This window comes from Argopecten irradians, chromosome 16 (genome assembly GCF_041381155.1).
Source record: "Argopecten irradians isolate NY chromosome 16, Ai_NY, whole genome shotgun sequence".
Classification (NCBI taxonomy): domain Eukaryota; kingdom Metazoa; phylum Mollusca; class Bivalvia; order Pectinida; family Pectinidae; genus Argopecten; species Argopecten irradians.
The window spans coordinates 23,279,066-23,298,184 of record NC_091149.1 but is presented as its reverse complement, the minus strand read 5'-3'; the positions used below and the strand labels follow the sequence as shown (position 1 = coordinate 23,298,184).

General features: G+C 37.4%; 1 pseudogene; it reads left to right on the top strand.

Annotated features, from left to right (window-relative positions):
* The first annotated feature begins 13,315 nt into the window (after positions 1–13,315).
* LOC138310775 (monocarboxylate transporter 12-like) lies at positions 13,316–15,973 on the top strand (annotated as a pseudogene).
* The last annotated feature ends 3,146 nt before the right edge of the window (positions 15,974–19,119 follow it).

The window sequence follows — 19,119 nt, the reverse complement described above, 5'->3', positions numbered from 1 at the left end:
GACCTTATTTTTTCTCTTCTTCCTAACTGAATGTATCTTTCCTAATGCCTCCCTTTGCACCACCTCACTTTTGGCCTTGATTTGAGCGTTCGCTCTTTGAGGAAGGCTCTGGGTTCTGTCCCCTAGCCGAGACACAACAAAGTCTATAAAAGTGGTAGTTTCTGATCCTGCTTAGCACTCACCATACGGGGAGTGGGTCGACCTGGTTCGCCCGTTGTCAGTATAATCCTGACCGGATTGGTTTAGTGTTTCTTGGTATTTTTCGGCGGCATGCTTCAGATGATATAGCACTATAAAAAGGGACAGCACAGTTCAACTATACAAAGAAGACATCATGAATATTTCCGCAGTCTCCAAAACACGGGCGACCTCCAACAACAATCACGCAACACACCACATACATGGGAGGCCGTCCTTACATGACATTATCTGTTAATATTAATCAAACAAACAAACAAAATGCACTTCTGCTACTTCGACCGGATAATTTGGGGCATAGATTATACTAAATACGCGCTCGACATGATCATCCGGAAACCTACTTCCCCAAAACTGTAGGGCACCAGGTGCAACGAATGTCCCACTCAACAGTACAGCATAAATGTCACGTGTGGATCGTGGTGAATACGCGCGTGCCGTCAGCCCTTGGTAGCGTAAGAACGGGATCTACGTCACATGTTTTGTCATAACAGTAGTTGAGAACTTGTGAGGACTTTATCAGGAAAACTTTGGAACACCTTTGCATACACAGTGATTATATGCTTTCGTGGGATATCTGGATTATATTCATGGACTGATTGAACAATGAATTCTTTTGGAAGTAAACTTGGAAGTACCTCGTAAGTAAAATCCTTCACATAGGCAAGACCAGCTTGAGTTACTGTTAAGTTCTTGTCCACAATATTGAAACAGCGGGTTAAAATATACGGCCTGGCTATATATATATATATAATCACTTTTGTCCCTAAAATTTAACAAAATTAAATATATCAACCCAAGCAAGCAACATTTCTGGATAAAAAAATTGGTATATTATTTACCTGCGAACGCTTGAAATTGCAGTTGAAACAAGATAATTTCATTTTCCCAACTAAAGATAGAAAATATTTTTCGAGATTTTGCCATAATATATTGTCATTGTTCAGTTCTAAATGCAAATTTAATTCTAAAAGATTTCAATTTCAAATCAATGTCAGGAAACTAAAAACCACCTTTACCTTTCAGGCCTAGGATTGTTTTATACAAAACAAAATGTTTACCATTGTTCCAGAGAAATTTCAAGCACATTTCTTTTATCTGAACTTTATGTAATTCGGATATAGTAGCAGCAGACAATACATGCCAACATTTTGAAAGTAACAAGGAGGAAATAACTAGCCCGGCCCTGGATTGTTAAATATCTCTGAGACCACGACGTAAAAATCCTACGCATAGAATTAATTTTACCTTCTCAGTGATTCACATACTTTACCATCCGGAACCAGATATACAGTAAGTATTGTTTTGTTCAGGATTTTGACTTGGAAACTCTTTGCCTCTTCTGCTGATAAAATGCCACACCCAATACACATCACCTCTGACATTTCAATATTAACCTAGGCCCGGAAACTTTACCAATTTTGTATAATACATCAAATACCCCATTAACAGAAGATTTATTTGATAGAGTTAACTTTGTATCATCCGCATTCTGAAAAACCATAGCAACTCTGCCTGACATAGGTATTTTAATCCCTTCAATATCATTTGGCCTAAAGGTTCAGCTGTCAAAACATACAGCATCGCAGAGATTGGGCATCCCTGCCATACTGAATTCAGAATAGAGAAGTATTTAGTTAAAAAAAAACATTACATTTCACGCTACTGTAAATCCCATTGCAAAAATGTTTACCCACTTGATTAAGCGCTCTCAAAATCCAAACTTCAAAAGTTTTTTCCCGATCAATTTTTAGTATATAACCCTCAAATTTATCACATTCAGCAAGATCGATCACATCACGTATACATGACATGTTATCAGCTATATCCCGCCCAACACTACAACAGCTTTGGTAAGGGGAGATAATGCTTGGTAAAACATTTTTCAACCTATTCGACATAATTCGTGCTAAACTTTTTGAAAAACAAGACTAATGACACCAAGTTTCATAGACTTCGAAAGTTCCCCGCTACGTTCAATTTCAGAAAAAATACGAAGAAAAACGTCACTTAAAATAACAAAATTAACAATAAAATCCCACCGTCAAACCATCTTGTCCCGGACTTTTATTGCTAGACATTCCTTTCAAAGCAGCTTGAACTTCCTCATCGGTTATCAAAGAATCCAAACATTTTTTTTATCAAAACCAGATAGTTTCTTGTATATACATTGTAAAAAATCATCTATCACGCTATCATCAACATTAACACACGAATAGAGATTTTTATAAAAATGATCTGTCCGTTATCTATTTCAAGCTCTATAATTACTTTTAAAGTTTGTCTGTGTTTCTCTAGTCTCAAAAAATCAGTATTACGGTCACTCTCACGCGCCTTTCCATTTTTCCTCCCCCAGGCACTCCAATTTCATTTCCCATTCTTAATATTTCCTCATAAGGCGCTATCATTAGAACCAACAATTTTACTTGAAATATCTGCCAAACGGTTCTGAAGTCGAAAAAATTCAGCACCCTTTATTTTTTGTCTCTCCTGTCCAAATAACTGAGACGTTTTCCTAATTTCATATATAAGGTTAGCCCACCAGACAAGTGTTTCTGTGGTGTATAAATCATCACTTTTTGCTTGTAAAATTATATCTTATTTTAACAACATATTCATTTTTAAATAGAAGTTGAATGTTCAAAACCCAGACATCCGGGCCTCGCTCCACACAACTTATGTCTAACTGCATATTCACAATACCGTGTTCACTATAAGAGGTATCATTATAATAAACATTACGTTCATTTTGTGATAATTGTTTATAAATAAGAAAATAATTAATTTGACTTTGAGAGAAACTCTCATTTCTCATTTGCTTACGAGAAAAAACTGAGCTATCACGATTTCTATTTCTCCATATACCACATAAGTTAAAATCATTCATAACACTCTTCAGTTTTTAAACGCAAAAATCATCACAGTGTTTGGTTAAACCAGATCTGTCTAATCGATTTAATGTTGTATTAAAATCACCAGCCACAATAATGTTTTAATAACCTTTCTATAACTCATTTAAAACCGCATCAAAAATATTAATCTATCGCTGTTTTTATTTGGAGCATACACATTAAATAAATTAAAAACACGCTCATCTAGTTTCACCGTTACTCTTAGCAACCTACCATCTATAAATGAATTACTACTTACTACACAATCTTTCATTTCATTCTTAATCAATATAGCTACATCCTGATTACATGTATCACTTTTAGAATAAAAAATTTACCATTACATTTATCTTTGGTTTGGTAGATATACGTATCAGACCAAAAGGTCTCCTGTAGCAAAACTAAGTCTGCACCTTTTTCTTCAAACAAAGAGAAAACCTTTTAACACTTTATTTACATATCTAAGTCCGTTGCAGTTAAATTAATATAAACTGAACATAATAAAAAAAAAACAAGGAAAGAGACATAAACAAATCCATTTTAGCATTTATGTTTGCTGGTCTCAATTTTTCCTTTCTTATGCGTACAAGGGGAAGATACTGAAGCTGTTTGCATTTACGCTTTTTCTTAGCTAGACCAACCGCCCAGTTCTCTGTCGTACTCATACATGTATCATCATCCTATGGTGGAGAGGGGTTCTCCATACTTTGATAAGAACATTGTTCCGCGAATCAAATACTATTGGGGAAAGTTCCATGACCTCACCAGCCTGTGTATCGGGTACCTCGGATACGTCATCCATTGTCGCGATAATATTCCCTGATATGTCGTTTGTAGGGCTAATGTCGCCACCGTCGTTATTGTCCTTACCGACATTATTAACGTCAACATCATCATCTTCATCATCATCGCTATCATCTTCGTAATCCTCGTTGTCATCGTCATCATCAGCCTCACTAGATCTAGATTCAAATGTGTAAATAAAATTGCCGCATGTGTCACATAAGTAGTCTATCTCACCCTCATCTTCACTACCCCCATCTGTACACGTGCAATGAGTGTCACGCTCACCAGACTTTTGTTTGATTAATTAACGTCCTATTAACAGATATGGTCATGTAAGGACGCCCCCCATGTATGCGGTGTGTTGTGTGTATGTTGTGTGATGTGCGTGTTTTGGGAGACTGTGGTATGTTCATGTAGTGTCTTCTTGTATAGTGGAACTGTTGCCCTTTTATAGTGTTATATCACTGAAGGATGCCGCCAAAGACACCAAGCAACACACTAGACCTCTTGCATAAACACGATACCTCGTCACATCGAGAGTCCGCATGAAGCGTACCACACTGAGTACACGGAGGTGTTAAACAATTCCGTGCATAGTGACCGTGGCCATTACATTTAAAGCATAAAAATTGAGGACAATCCTTGAACACATGTTCTAATGAATGGCACAGATAACACATCTTCTGATTATCATGAACCACTCGGTAATAGGAATTGTCCAACTTAACCGTTTATGGAATAGATGGTAACTCGCGGGGTAACCGGACTTTGATGAAACGGGTTCCGCCGGCTACTGTTGTGCCTGGATTAAACCTTTTTTTTTTGAACTTTACAGGCGACAAAATCTCAACACCTAAACGTTCAAGTTTTTCAGTTATTTCACCGTCATCAATATACGCCGGTATATGTAAATTATGACACCATCAGAAACGATTTCACGATCTCGGACACTTGACACGCACGGGTGCGCACACCAAAGCCATCCGATATCAATAACCCCGACTCTGCTGTCGAGCGTCACCTCGAAACAATCATTCTCTTTCTTGACACACATATAATGTTCCGACACCACATATATCTTCAACAGAATCAATTACATCTTTGGCTGTTATAAGTTTGTTATCACCAACATTAACAAATATGAACAGCCTTTCCCATAGATCCGGGAGCGGACGTTTTGGTCGCCTTTAGTACCCATCTCGCCAGATCTGAATGAGCCAGATAGATATATACGCAATAGGAGTGATTTTCACGTGATAAAATGTCTCAATCTTCCACAAAACAGTTCAATATGAATAAATTCAAACAATAAATAGGACCGAAGTCCTTATTACCACTGATTTCCAGCAATTATTTCCCTCTGTGTCAATATCGTATCCACCATGGATTTCAAATTAAACCGGAAGTAAAATATTAACATCTTAACCACTCGGTCACTGCGGTTCCTAGTGCGGTCAGAGTGGTGATGTGGTACGATCGATGATCATGGAATAGGGACAGCAAGTGTAATATTAACGCCCTACCCTCATCAAAATGGTCTCTGTATTATTTTGGAAATGGAAAAGGTCAATGTCTATCATGTAAATAGACATTATTTTGTACAAGGGAATACATTTTCAAGTTAACCTCGCCAATAAATATCGTGCGATTTGTCACGGAAGCTTGTATAATTTAGACTTTTATATGTTATTGGTACATATTGTATGTTGTTTTGTTGTATTTGTAATTGTGCGGTGATTATCGGTTTTAAGTAAATAAGCATCGTTAGACGGACACTACGTCACGGGCGGAGCGTTATACAGCGACGGGCATGTTTCTATCGGATATTCTAACCTTGTAATCCCGGCGTAGACTTCAGATTAACTTCTAGAAGCCCACGCAACCAGCCGCCAACAACTGGACCGACTCGAACTACTTATACTCCAACTGGGTGAAGGTCAGCGGTGGTGAGCTAGGATATTTCTTCGTTGAAGATTACAAATAATGTATTAGTGTGCAAACCGTTTGTACAAAACTACAGAACTTATGGCTATTCTGGTTTAGTGGAGCAAGTAAGCTAGTTATATAATTACTTGTACTCTATTGGCTCTGGATTCAGCTGAATACCTTTACGGTGTCTACAGTCGAGTATGAATTGAGCTGTATTGCTTACGTCTATTCACTAGAACTCTGTTGTGCAGCGTCTGTGTGAGACCACAATGTTCTGATATTTTAGAGAAATTGTTTGAATGTGTGCTTGTTAGCGAGGTTATTTGACTATTTTGTGGAAATTTATCATAAACGTTGTTCTTTTCATTGTACATAAACTGACTTGTTTTCGATATTCTTCGTTTTTGCTTTCCGTATAAAGGGCCAACGCTTGTTCCAAGTTAACAGTATTTTAAGCACAAAACATCTTTCAGCAAAAGACTCTTGTTATAACATCTGTGTAAAATAACCACATCTGTAAATAAAACACCTGATATATCCTAATAACCAAAGGTTTTTAAAACTAGAAATTTAATACATATCCACTATTATATCTGTTCCGTGATAAATATATATATTAAAACAGATACATGATACTGACTTATACAACATCTCGTCATCCTATGTTTAACATGATTGATAACATAACACGTACATAGCCGGTAGTTGACAACCAAGTTATATTACGTATGCGTTGTGTCAGTTGAGAACAAATGAAGATCAGGGATTAGTTTGCCATTAGACTTGGCTTACAAATGGCTGCTTTTGGTAAGTATGGACTGTGTGAATCAATTAGTTTAAACATGCCTTTATGATTATATATGTATACTATCAATCTAAAAAACAAGCTAAAAAATGAAAACAAAATTCTAACAAAAAAAAATTGAAGACTCTTTCATTTGTATACATGGAGGATAGGGGTATTCCACTCGAGGGTTCATAAAATGTGGTAAAACTCGAGGATGGCCAAGGGTTTTACCACATCATGTGACGCCGAGAGTGGAATATCCCCTATCCCCATGAAAGTCTTTTTCTCTCATATCATTACCAAATTTCCGTTAAATACCTCCCGCTCCTTAATTTTAAAACAATATGATATTCGCTAAGAGCATACCTGTTTTTAGCAAACAAAATAAGATCCTTTTGCTATATCTTATCTGGGTGAATATATAATTCTCTGAAAACAATCCGTGACCTGATTGACTGTTTTCCTGCTGTTTCCGATCACATCATATACGTATGCGTACATCCGCGAAATATATAGCGTCAATATCCAAAACGAAAGAAAAATCGAAGAGAATGGATTGCTTTTATGTGTTACGTGTATTTCAATTCTAATCATAACATTATTGACATTTTGAAGAAATGTAGTGGTAAATGCTACTGTTTTGTCACTTCAGTCAAAGCACTGCATCATACGTGACGTTAAGACTTTCGTCGGAATTCCATTCATATATTGGCGGTCAAGGCTACTCTGAGTCGCTTTCGACCACCATAATCAGACGATGTTTTGGTTCATCAGCTTGTTTTGTTATATCAACAGTTATTTCACTGTTGTTCATATGAGATTCTGCGAACCAGATTTCGATACGAGTGTCCGACCTTTGTTGTGATACAGGATTGTATGTATTTAAACGTGATTTTTGTTTAAAAGCGAAGGATGGTAGGTTACCGTACGTTAACTCTATGTGGTTTTCATGTTCGACAGCATGTTTGAATTATAAAATTGTGTCTATCTTTCAGAGTTCTGTGATCATTATGCGATTGTGTGTTTTGTTGTGAGTAAATTAACAGAAAATTGGAGGGTCCAAAACGAGACATGATTGTTGGTCATATTTGGACTTACTGCAAACGCAAAATATACATTATTTGTATAATATTTTTTGTTTGTTTGTTTGATTATTTTTACGTCCTATTAACAGCCAGGGTCATGTAAGGACGGCCTCCCATGTATACAGTGTGTAGTGTGTGTGAAGTGCGAGGTGCGTGTTTTGGGAGACTGGTATATTCGTGTTGTGTCTTTTTGAATAGTGGAACTCGATATGCATACACGTCATACCCTAATAAGATACGATCACGGTACTGATACACAATCAAAATATTATAAAAACATCATTGAAATGTCCCTTTGCAACAGGTAGGCCTAGATGACATATCAACAGTTGTCTCCATGTTTACACAAATTAATCCGTGCGCGTGAAATGCAATGTAATATAGATTTATCTTATATGGACAAACTCTATGTAACATAGCGTGATATGATAGAAATAGAGATAAATTGCATGTTTTAAGACACATCGACGAGGTTTGCGGATTTGTTTGATTGATTAACGTCCTATCAACAGCTATGGTCATGTAAGGACGGCCTCCCATGTATGCGGTGTGTTTCGTGTATGTTGTGTGAGGTGCGTGTTTTGGGAGACTGCGGTATATTCGTGTTGTGTCTTCTTGTATAGTGGAACTGTTGCCCTTTTTATAGTGCTATATCACTGAAGCATGCCGCCGAAGACACCAAGCAACACACCCCACCCGGTCACATTATACTGACAACGGGCGAACCAGTCGTCCCACTCCCTGTATGCTGAGCGCTAAATGGGAACAGAAACTACCACTTTTACAGACTTTGGTGTGTCTCGGCCAGGTGACAGAACCCAGAGCCTTCCTCACAGGGGCGAACGCTCATCTCAAGGCCAAAGTGAGGCGGTGCCAAGGAAGGCATTAGGAAAGATAAAGTCAGTTAGAAAGAAGAGAAAAGATAAGATCCTAAATTTAGTCGCCTTTTACGATCATGCAATAGGGGCAGCAGGTACAATTCTAACGCCCTACCTGCAGGGCAGACGAGGTTTGCGGAAATACTGCATTTATGTTTGTTTGTTTGTTTGATTTATTAACGTCCTATTAACAGCTATGGTCATGTAAGGACGGCCTCCCATGTATGCGGTGTGTTGCGTGTATGTTGTGCGAGGTGAGTGTACTGGGAGACTGCGGTATATTCGTGTTGTGTCTTCTTGTATAGTGGAACTGTTGCCCTTTTTATAGTGCTATATCACTGAAGCATGCCGCCGAAGACACAAAGCAACACACCCCACCCGGTCACATTATACTGACAACGGGCGAACCAGTCGTCCCACTCCCTGTATGCTGAGCGCTAAGCAGGAGCAGAAACTACCACTTTTAAAGACTTTGGTGTGTCTCGGCCAGGGGACAGAACCCAGAGCCTTCCTCACAGGGGCGAACGCTCATCTCAAGGCCAAAGTGAGGCGGTGCCAAGGAAGGCATTAGGAAAGATAAAGTCAGTTAGAAAGAAGAGAAAAGATAAGATCCTAAATTTAGTCGCCTTTTACGATCATGCAATAGGGGCAGCAGGTACAATTCTAACGCCCTACCTGCAGGGCAGACGAGGTTTGCGGAAATACTGCATTTATCTTAAAGATTAAAGACAGGAAATACGGTAAAAAAACTATTGTAATCGATAGAATATTTATATACTATTTTGTTATATATTTATAATTTATCAAGAATATACATTATTATAACATACATATCAATACTATTTTGTTATATATTTATAATTTATCAAGAATATACATTATTATAACATACATATCATTTTCTTATTTCAAAAAAATATAATACGGTTAAAAACATGGTTTGATTTGGTTAATAAGTCTTAACCTCATACATACATCTAGGGTCATTCAAGGTACACCACCCAGTCCAATGCGTGCAATGTGTTGCGGTATGTAAATGTATAATTTCGAAGGCTGCAGTTTGTTTGTTGGATTATTTTAACGTCCTATTAACAGTCAAGGTCATGTAAGGACTACCTCCCATGTATGCCGTGTGTTGCGTGTATGTTATCCGAGGTGCGTGTTTTGGGAGACTGAGATATTATCATGTTGTGTCTCCTTGTATAGTGGAACTGTTGCCTTTTTATACTGCTATATCACTGAAGCATGCCGCCGAAGACACCATTTGTTTGTTTGATTAATTACCCGGTCATATTATATACCGACAACGGATAAACCAGAAGGCTGCGCTATAATCGTGTTGTTAATAGTATAAGTCAAGTTTTATTATGTTATATCTGAAGCATGCTGCAGAAGACACCGCACAAGCAGGGTTCAGAGGGGTGTGGCCAAAATGACATATCCACGTTACTAGTTATCTACAATCTGATTAAAATACAGATCATTATCATCACTACGTCCTCTATTGAACGGAGTGGTTACAAGGATCTGTATTTCAATCAGATTGTAGTTATCTAGTTCTTTTACCATTATTGTAAATACTACTATATAACACTACAAGCTTTTTTTTGCTTACCAATGATGTTGGACTGATGAAAAACTTATAATATTTGGCGTTTAATATTTTAATCACCACCAAAGACCACAAGAGCCCGAGGCGTGGGGCTAAAAGGGGGTTAAAATTACTAAAATTTTCTTAGGTCCCGGGTTCGAATCTTTTTCTGACTGCTTCATTTTCTCCAAGCCTTTTATTAAGTAAATGTAAAAATAAGTTTCTCAGTTTTCAGTATTTCTATTGAATATCTGAAGTGACGCTATACATGTATACATTACTTAATCTCTATAGTGTTTAGTGGGACTTCGATCGAAGACAGCACCCTATCCATTCATATTATACAGACAACTGGCAAACACTCGCTAAGAAGGGACATAAATAATTCATATTAAAATATTCGTTTTATATAGATACAGAAAAAGTCAAACATATCTAGATTGTTTGATTAATAAACGTCTTATTAACAGACCTGGTCATGTAAGGACGACCATGTATGCGTGTGTAGCGTGTATGAAGTGCGTGGTGTGTTTTGGGAGACTGCAGTATAGCCGTATTGTCCTCCTGTATACTGGAACAACACTTAACCTTTTTATAGTGATATATGACTGAATTATACTGTCGAACACAAAAAGCAACTTACCCCATCCGGTCACATTATACTGACAACGGGCGAACCATTCGTCCCACTCCCGGAATGCCGAGCGCTTTGCAGGAACAGAAACTACCACTATCATAGGAGGCAAGGTGGTGTTAAGGAAGGCATAAGGAAATGTCTTAAGGTCCTTTACACAAATTGTGAATTGTTTGACCATTGGGTCTCTCGTTTCCCCCTGGGAAGGTGGTTAAATTTATTATAGTTTATAAAGAGAAAACACATTTTTAGCATTATTTGGTCATTTGTAATAGGAAATGAGTCAAATGTTATCAGAATTGTTATCAGTATGAGATGGCCATTAAATCTTATTAACAATTTTTCTATGACTAACCCCAATGGGGCTTTAGGTGCCGGGTCAAAATGGGTCAAATAGGCTAAAAAATAAAAAATCGTTCCCTGAAATTCTGGAAATCGTAGAATCAAATACTTTTTTCATAGATAAAAAAGTCTTAAGGTCCTTTACAAAAATTGTGAATTATATTACCCTGGGGTCTCACGTTTCCCCCTAGGGAGGGGGTGAAGTTTACTATTGTTTATATAGGGAAAACACATTTATGAGCATTGTTTGCTCATTTTCATAGGAAATGAGTCAAACCTGGTTAGAATTATTAGCCTGAGACAGGATTTTAACATCATATCCATATTGGTCCTGGCCTATCCCCTTGGGGCAGAGGGGCGGGGCCAAAAAAAGTCAAATAGGGTAAAACTTCAAAAATCCTCTAAAATTCTTGAAATGGTAGAATCAAATGATTATAGATTAATAGATCTTTATACAAATTGTGAATTACATGACCCTTGGGTCTCACGTTACCCTCTGGGGAGGGGGTCAAGTTTACTTTAGTTTATATAGGAAAAACACATTTATGAACATTATTTGCTCAATTTTCATAGGAAATGAGTCAAACTTGATTAGAATTATTAGCCTGAGATATAGCATTTTAACATCCATAACATTCCTCGATGACCCCATGGGGGACCAGTAGGGCAGGACCAAATTACTTAAGTTCACAGGTTTGATGGAAGTAAACATTCATCATAGACTAAAAAGTAAAATTTGTAAATCACTAATCAACTTCAAAGCCCAAAGAGTGTTTATATGTCTTTTAATAGGTCATCTGACCCGAAGGTTCATGATGACCTATTGCCATCATGTACTGTCCGTCGTCGTGGCCCATACATAAACTTTTCATTCAAACCACTTCTTCTCAATAACCGAAAGGCACAGGGTACTGATATTTGACTTGTCACATGCTGGGATGACGGGCTACCCAGTTTGTTCAAATGAATGACCTTGACCTTCATTTAAGGTCAAATGGGTCAAAAAGGCTAAAGCCTTTACACAACTTCTTGTCAATATCTAAGTGGCATTAGCAATCTGATTGAAATACAGATCCTTGTAACCATTCCGTTCAATAGAGGATCTGAGAAAATCCGATTAAGGGTCATGTTTGGATGACCTTTATACCACGTGTTATTCTGATCAAATGCATTTTCTGCAGGTTGCTCTGTCAATGGACAACGCCATTTCGCCCCAACATACAAATGCGATTAGCTTTATTGTGCTCTTTGGGCGAGACGACTACGTACACGGAAATTATTCTGAAAGATTTTCAAACTATTTCGTCCCCAGAAATTCACTGTCAAAATTTTGCTAGCAGCAATTTGATTGGCCATTTACAAAGGTCACCTGGACATGACCCCTAATGGGATTTTCTCAGATCCTCTTATCTAACGTAGTGATAATAAGGATCTGTATTTTAATCAGATTGGTGGCATTAGAGACCTGATATTGGGCCCGTGACATTATTGATTGAAGGAATAGACTATCAAGTTTGTTCAAATGAATGACCTTGATCTTCATTCAAGGTCACAGGGGTCAAATAGGCTTAAATCCTTTAAACGACTTCTTGTGAATAACTAAGAGGCCTAGAGACCTGGTATTGGGCCTTTGCCATGTTTGGATGAAGGGCTTTCAAGTTTGTTCAAATGAATGACCTTGATTTTGATTCAAGGTGACAGGGGTCAAATATGCTAAAATCTTTAAATGACTTCTTCTCAAGAACCAGAAGGCCCAGGATACTGATATTGGGCATGCAGCATGCTGAGATGAAGGGCTACCAAGATTGTTCAAATGAAGGACCATGACCTTCATCCAAGGAAACAGGGGTCAAATAGGCTAAAATCCTTTAAACGACTTTTTGTGTAATTAGGCCCTTGCCATGCTGGGATGAAGGGCTATCAATTTTGTTCAAATGAATGACCTTGATCTTCATTCAAGGTCATGGGGGTCAAAAAGGCTTAAATCTTTAAATGGCTTCTTTTCAAAAACCAGAAGACCTAGGGTACTCATATCGGGCCTGCAGCATGCTGAGATGAAGGGCTACAAAGTTTGCTCAAATGAAGGGCCATGATCTTCATTCAAGGTTACATGGGTTAAATAGACTAAGTTCATCTTTAAACGACTTCTTCTCAAGAACCGAAAGGCCCAGAATACTCATATTGGACCTGGAGCATGCGTAGGTGAAGGGCTACCAAGTTTGTTCAAATAATGAGATTGACATTCATTCAAGGTCACTGGGGTCAAATAGGCTAAAATCTTTGAGAGACTATGTTGTATTGTACTAATAGTCAGATGACCGTTAAGGCCCATGGGCCTGTTGTTTGTTTTATTATATATTCAAACTCAGGTGACCGTTAAGGCCCATGGGCCTCTTGTTTAATTCTTCTTAGGTTTTGGATTGGCGTTACTTTATCCCACTTCCCTTGTTATTGTTGGAATATATTTCGAGAAGCGCAGAGCTCTTGCTACCGGGATAGCAGTATCCGGATCTGGAGTAGGTGCTTTAGTGATGGCTCCAACCATTGAATTTCTCCTAGAGTTATATGGATGGCAGGGAACAATTTGGATAATGTCTGCGATTGTTCTAAACACTGGTGTGTGGTGCCTTGTATAGACCTATCGGTAGTCGACAAAGTGCTTCTTCATCAGAGTACAGTAAAACCTTTTAAAAGTCTACCCTTACCTCACAAAGAACCTCACTAAATCTAAGGTGATGTTGCCGATTAACGGAAATATTTGAACTATCATTGCTGAAACAACCTGTGTTCCTGCTTCAGATATGCTGCTGTTTCTTCAATCTGATGGGTAATACACTTTTTATTTTTAGAAAACGCATTGTTTTTTCACCTTAACATTATCATTCCAGAAAATAAGATAATAAAGATAAATTAGGTGTAATCGCAAATTTAATCCGTTCCTCGGTCACATCCAGTTGATTCTAGAGTTATATTAATCAATTTCTTTCTGACGATAATTAATTTAAAAGGTAAATCCATAAAGGTGGTCGTAGTTTCTGCTTAGCACCGAAAATGAATAGGGTGGGACGATCGACTGGTTCCCCCATTGTCAGTATAATGTGTCCGGGTTGGCTGTGTTTTGCGGCATGTTTCAGTGATGAACTAATTAACCATACATCTTAATAGGACGTAATTAATAAATCAAACAACTAAATGGCTCTAATGAAACGACCAAATAATTATATATGTTATCATCCGTGGTGGCCTTATTTTCGCTATAAAATAATCTCTGAGTGGATATAGCTGATTATCAGTAATGTTATCCTGTCTTTTCTGTATTTTCTTCTTTTCAGGATTTAACATTCCATTCAGTTACCTGCCTGTACATAGTGAATCTGTCGGCCTGTCATCCCGGGAAAGTGCTCTACTGATTTCAATCATTGGGGTATCGAGTATTGTGTCACGTGTCCTGGTCGGTTATATATCTGACAAGTCGTGTGTGAATAATCTTGTTCTGAACAGTGCCATGTTGTTGATAGGGGCGCTAAGCACAAGTCTGGTTCCATATTACACCACGTTTGCAAGTCTTGCGCTGTACTCCGCTGTGTATGGAGCTACTACAGGTAACCTAATTTGCAATCTGATTAGCCAATTCGACAGACCCATAATATGATGCTTTCAGATTCTTTATTGAACAGTGATAATAAGGATTTGTAGAGGCTAGATGTTGCTTACCAGAAAAATAAACGATAAAATACGGTAAATCAAGAATAATAAATCTATCGAATCGGAATAAAAAATAGAGGATGTTATTTTTCATTTTGCCAATAAAACGCTGCTATTCTTATCACCCCACAGCCACTTTCGCCTCACTAGCAACGATCATTCTTGTCAAACTGATGGGTCTTCATGTCCTTTCGTCGGCACTGGGAATAGAGTTCCTGTGTATGGGCGTTGCCTTATTCATTGGATCACCTATTGCAGGTAGTTGTTACTACAGACCATAGTTATGTTACTTTCAGTTAGGCGTCCTTTAAATCTAGTACAGATCCCTATAACCACTCCGTTCCTCAAAGTGACAATAAAAATCTGTATTTCAATCACATTAGCGTCCTTTTGATTTTCTGACACCAATCGCATTAGCGTCCTTTTGATTTTCTGACACCAACCAGTATTACATAAAAACCACACATAAAGGCTAAATTAGTGATTGGAAACGTTATAGATAAAATTGTTACCAGTTATATGCAATATTTCCAAAAATAATGTATTCTATTAAAATGATATATTTTATGATAGCATGAAGCAAGTTTATTTTACTGTTGCACAGTTCATAAACGTCTCGGTGTTTGTATTAATTTCGAGACCTTATTCCATCAGCACTCGCACAAACCAGACAAAAACATAACTACAGTCTTTGACCTTCTATCAAAGATTAAAACGAATTTTGTAGAAAATTTGCGGTTTACCATGACTTTTATCCGAACATGATATTATTTATAATGATTTAAAAAGGAATGCAAATACAAAAAAAAGATGTATTTGTTTCGCTCTAAATTGTAAATGGTAAAGGTATTTATTAACAGTTGGTAGGTATTGGAAGTGTTGATATAATATTTTAAGTTCCATCACAAACTGTAATAAATCACTACTGTTTAGACAATTACTTGGTATGTTTATTTCCAGGTATATTATCTGAAAGGAGCGGGAGTTACAACAGTGCATTCTACTTCGGCGGTGCCGTCATCGGACTCGCGGGACTACTTAGCTTGCCACTAAGCTGTATGGCAAGACGGGAGCAACAAATGTCAGTCCAAATCACCCGAAGACACTCCACAGCTGATACAACATCAAGTGTTTAACCAACGTCATTCAAGTCCATATCATAATTTATATTTCTTTGTTTACATATTAAAACAGACGTTCTGTTTACAGCCAGTGTCATTTCAGGACGGCCTTCAATTGTATGTGTTGTTTTGAGAGATGCTGTATATTTAAATTTCAACAAAAGTTTATTTCCATTTAAGTAGGGCAAAGGAAGGCTGAAGTCGGTAAAAATGATGTTGGTATATCCAGAATAATTTCTTATGAAATCGAAAAATAAAATTTCTTGTCAAAATCGCTCTATATGGAAGTTGCCCCTACATGTAGGGTATTAGAATTGTACCAGCTGCGCCCAATCTGATTGAAATACAGATCCTTGTAACCACTCCGTTCAATAGAGGATCTGAGAAAATTCGATTAAGGGAAAATCCGATTAAGGGTCATGTTCGGATGACCTTTATACCACGTGTAATTCTGATCAAATGCATTTTCTGGCTGGTTGCTCTGTCAATGGACAACGCCATTTCGCCCCAACATACAAATGCGATTAGCTTTATTGTGCTCTTTGGGCGAGACGACTACGTACACGGAAATTATTCTGAAAGATTTTCAAACTATTTCGTCCCCAGAAATTCACTGTCAAAATTTTGCTAGCAGCAATTTGATTGGCCATTTACAAAGGTCACCTGGACATGACCCCTAATGGGATTTTCTCAGATCCTCTTATCTAACGTAGTGATAATAAGGATCTGTATTTTAATCAGATTGAGCTGCGCCTATTGTATGATCGCCAAAGGAGATTAAAGTAGTGATATTTTTTTTTCTTTCTTCCTGACTTACTTTCTTCTTCCTCATATCTCCATTGACACCACCTCGATTTTGCCCTTCTGGTGAACACTCGCCCTTGTTAGGTACGCTCCGGGTTCTATCTCCGGACCGAGACACACCAAAGTATATTAATTTGGTAGTTTCTTCTCCTGCTTGGGCGCATGATACATGTGCATCACTTTTTGAAATTATTTTTACCATAAATATAATATTCTGTCTCCCTTTACACCAACTCACTTTTGGCATTCAGTAGGACGACTGCATACATGGGAGAACGTCCTTACATGACACTGGCTGTTATAAGGACGTAAAGTAATCAAACAAGTTTTCAGTGGCGAATTGCCATTCATTATATATATATATATGATTTGGTATTTTTTCAACTTTAAATAACTTTTTGTTGAAGATTTTTCATGCTATCATTATCATTAAACAAACGTGTTTGCTTCATTATTTTCAATCCTTTAAATAACTCTTATTCATATTCCCCAATCCTATCTTCCTTTCCAATATCTGAATCTGCTATTTAAAATTATGCAAAATCCGTGTTTTAAAAAATGCATGTTTTAATGAAAAATGCATGTTTTAATGAATTGGCAATAAATTTGAAACAAACTATCATTTGTGTTCAAATTTTCATTTAATCTAGTAATCTTTTATCAATTTCCAATATATAAACAGGATATAAACGTTTTCATCAATATAATTTGTCTGTATTAATCCTTTAATTCACTGTCTAGAGAAAATTGAAATCATGCTATTTGCTGTTTTCAATATTGAACTTTTTCATAAAATTTGTCATATGAAACAAATAGGCCTATGTTACTAAAATTTAAAAAGACAAGCGGCCCATGCGCCTTAACGGTCAGCTGATATTTGATTCAAATTAGTTATGCAATTCACTAGCCAACTTATGTCTTTTGTTCACACGATAGGAACATTTACATGCATCTAATAGGTCTAAATACTAATTTTCATTAAACTTGGTGCATGTTTACTCACATTACAATGTTCAAAAGCTTCAATAATCATTATTGCAAAGGTCAATAACTCCGTAAATAAGTTTGAGTCGATTCAAGCTTATTTTTAAACATGTAGAAGATATTTCCGATTATAATATGCAAAGTTTAATTAAAGGCGCACTACCTTTCCGAAACGACTTTTAATTTTTAACGAGATTGATAATTTTGTAGAATCGCAAAAGTTATTAACTTACCCTTAAATACAACACGTATCATTACCTTCTGAACAATTTGATTAAAATAAATAACATGTTAATTTTCCTAACGCGGGTTGTCTTATGTTTCCCGCCGTCCTCCTAAATACCGCACGGTAATTGATTATTACTGCGCCCAGCGGCAAAATAGCGAAATGACTCCACTGTTATCATATAAATACCAGACAAATCGTGCGTATGATTGGTGTTGCACCTCGCACTTCACACACGCAACACGCTGCATTCACGGGAGGCCGTCATTACATTACCTGGCGGTTAATATGATGTTAAAATAATCAAACAAACTAGGTTGTGCCATCATTATCAGCTATTGATTGGTTGCTATCAAACCTCCTGTAGGTCAAATTTCTTTCTTTCAGTTCAATTGCAAGTAGTAGATTCAGTGCCATCAGAATGCTGTTCATTAATAATCGCCTAGAAAGCCAATCCTATTTAAGATTAATGTCCTGTAACTGTAGTATAATCTCCAATTGACAATACATAATCCAGTTATGCTATTACATGTACATATATACCTGGTATATGTAACGAAGCTGCGGTGCGCTTCGTTGCTATATATTCCGGAAATTATATTAACCGAGACTTTGGCGGGAATTTGCTGTGCACGAGATCTCGGGACTGCGCCGAGGCTTTCAGTTTTCTACCGGGCCTTGAGAGGTGAGGGTTGTGTTTTTGAATCCTATGTAATTTTTATATATTTGTCGCCCATCCTTTCCCTAATTTGCTGTTATCGTATAGTATGGAAATGCATCAACATTACTGTGTGTGTATTTTTCGCTGTCAGTCGATATTTTTGCTATATTTTTGAGGTTGAAATACTTGTGAAATTGTGCAATGTCGGACTTGGCATGTCTCGCTTTTAGACGGGTTTCGATAGTAAGTAAAAGTCTTCACTCTTGTGTTGAGAGCCGTTGGTAGGCTGGAAAAGAGTGGGAGCCTCCTGTGTTGAATTTCGGGGTTAACCGTTAAGGAGATATTTTGAGAATCTTCGCTGGAGAACGGTGTTTGTGAAATTGGAGGTTAAACTATCGATAATCGGCCCGGTGTGTAGCGCCACGTGCTCGGTCTTTCATTGATGGGTAGGAGTTAATTCTGGTAGCGAAAACGTGAGAATATTAGCAGCAAAATTG